The sequence below is a fragment of the Oncorhynchus kisutch genome, linkage group LG29 (genome assembly GCF_002021735.2).
Source record: "Oncorhynchus kisutch isolate 150728-3 linkage group LG29, Okis_V2, whole genome shotgun sequence".
Lineage (NCBI taxonomy): Eukaryota > Metazoa > Chordata > Actinopteri > Salmoniformes > Salmonidae > Oncorhynchus > Oncorhynchus kisutch.
In genome coordinates this window covers 22,751,087-22,753,893 of record NC_034202.2, presented here as the reverse complement: position 1 = coordinate 22,753,893, position 2,807 = coordinate 22,751,087, and positions in this window count along the sequence as shown.

Below are 2,807 nucleotides of genomic sequence, written 5' to 3'. Positions count from 1 at the left end.
TACATCCACAGGTACACCTCCAATTGACTCAAATGATGCCAATTAGCCTATCAGAAGCTTCTAAAGCCATGACACAATTTTCTGTAATTTTCCAAGCTGTTTAAAGGCACAGTCAACTTAGTGTATGTAAACTTCTGACCCACTGAAATTGTGATACAGTGAATTATAAGTGAAATAATCTGTCTGTAAACAATTGTTGGAAAAAGGACCTGTGTCATGCACAAAGTAGATGTCCTAACCGACTTGTCAAAACTATAGTTTGTTAACAAGACATTTGTGGAGTGTTTGAAAAACGAGTTTTAATGACTTCCAACCTCAACTTCTAACTTCAATTATATATGTTGAAGAGGGTGGGGCTTAAGCTGCATCCCGGTCTCACCCCACGGCCATGTGGGAAGAAATGTGAAAAGTGTTTTTTGCCTATTTTAACTGCACACTTGTTGTTTGTGTACATGGATTGTACAAATTGATGTACTACTTTCCATCAATTTGTATAGCAGACCCTCATGCCAAATTGAATCGAAAGCTTTTTTGAAATCAACAAAGCATGAGAAGACGTTGCCTTTGTTTTGGTTTGTTTATTTGTCAATTAGGGTGTGCAGGGTGAAAATGTGGTCTGTCGTACGATAATTTGGTAAAAAGCCAATTTGACATTTGATCAGTACATTGTTTTCACTGAGGAAATGTATGAGTCTGCTGTTAATGCTAATGCAGAGGATTTTCCCAAGGTTGCTGTTGATGCATGGTAGTTATTGGGGTCAAATTTGTCTCCATTTTTTTGGATTGGGGTGATCAGTCCTTGGTTCCAAATATTGGGGAAGATGCCAGAGCTAAGGGTGATGTTAAAGAGTTTTAGTATAGCCAATTGGAATTTATTGTCTGTATATTTTATAATTTCATTGAGGATACCATCAACACCTCAGGCCGTTTTGGGTTGGAGGGTTTATATTTCGTCCTGTCGTTCATTCAAGGTATTTGGAGAATCCAGTGGGCTCTGGTAGTCTGTAATAGTTGATTCTACGATTTTTATTTGATCATGTATATGTTTTTGCTGTTTGTTCTTTGTTATAGAGCCAAAAAGATTAGAGAATTGGTTTCCCCATACATCTCCATTTTGGATAGATAATTCTTCGTGTTTCCAATTTTCCCAGAAGTGGTTAGAGTCTATGAATTCTTCAATTACATTGAGTTTATTTCTGATGTGCTGTTCCTTCTTTTTCCCTAGTGTATTTCTGTATTGTTTTAGTGATTCACCATAGTGAAGTCGTAGACTCAGGTTTTCAGGATCTCTATGTTTTTGGTTGGACAGGTTTCTCAATTTCTTTCTTAGGTTTTTGCATTCTTCATCAAACCATTTGTCATTGTTGTTAATTTTCTTCGGTTTAGATTAGATAGGGAAGTTGAGAGGTTAAATATACTGTTAACATTTTCTACTGCCAAATTTACACCTTCACTATTACAGTGGAATGTTTTGTCCCTGAAGTTATCTAGAAGGGATTGCATTTGATGTTGCCTAACTGTTTTTTGTTAGGTTTCCACAATACATTCCTTCCATCTATAGCATTTCTTAGTATTACTTTGGCTTTGATGCCTCATGACTGAGTATTGCTCAGTTAAAGTAGACTGTGATTTTGCTGTGATCTGATAGGGGTGTCAGTGGGCTGACTGTGAACACTCTTGAGAGACTCTGGTTTAAGGTCAGTGATAAAGTAGTCTACAGTACTACTGCCAAGAGATGAGCTATAGGTGTACCACCTACCGTAGGAGTCCCCTCGAAGCCTACCATTGACTATGTACATACCCAGCGTGCGACAGAGCTGCAGGAGTTGTGACCCGTTTTTATTGGTTATGTTGTCATAGTTGTGCCTAGGGGGGCATATGAGGGAGGGACTGCTGTCACCTCCAGGCAGGTGTTTGACCCCTGTGTGCTGAGCGTGTTATGTTCTTGTCCGGTTCTGGCATTGAAGTCGCCACAGACGAGTACATGTCCCTGGGCCTGGAAATTATTGAGAAGCTGTCTTCATTAAAGTATGGGGATTCTAGTGGGGGGATATAGGTAGCACACAGGAGGTCATTTTTCTCTGTTAAGATCATTTCCTTTTGAATTTCTAGCAAAATGTAAAATGTTCCTGTTTTGATTAATTTAATGGAGTGAGTTACGTCTGCTCTATACCAAATTAGCATACACCCGTAGTCCCTTCCCTCTTACACACCTGGTAGTTTGGTGGATGGGACTACCAGCTCTCTGTAACCTAGCGGGCAACCAGTGGGTCCGTCTCTATACTATGTTTCTTGTAGGATGACAATTGTCTGTATTTCCAATTTTTTTGATGAAGTGCAGGTTCCTGCTCTTTAGGCCAAAGGCAGATGACCTCAGGCCTTGGATATTCCAGGATGAGATAGTGAAGGCTTTGTGTTCCATAAAGTGTCCAATGTTTTTGGTTGTGTGATTTAGTCTCAGGACAGTAAGTGTGAGCAGAGCCTGCTGAGCATCTGGTACATGCCATTGGCTTGGGCTAGTGCAAGAGTGGGGGTTGGGCCTGTTTACCTGCTCCCAGCCTGGGCATATGTGTGACTTTTACAAGTCAGGGTGAGTCATGAGTTGAGAAACGTGCCTATTTTCATCGAAAGTACGTAATGTCACGATTCCAGATCTGTACAATATTACACATAGCAAGTTAATTATATCACATCTCGGAAAATATTTGTAGTATTGTAATTCTTGTTGATGCAATTCATGTTAATGTTGTTGTTTTTTTTGAGCCATTCACTCCTTGAACAAGAGCTCTCCTTGTCCCTGATTCGCC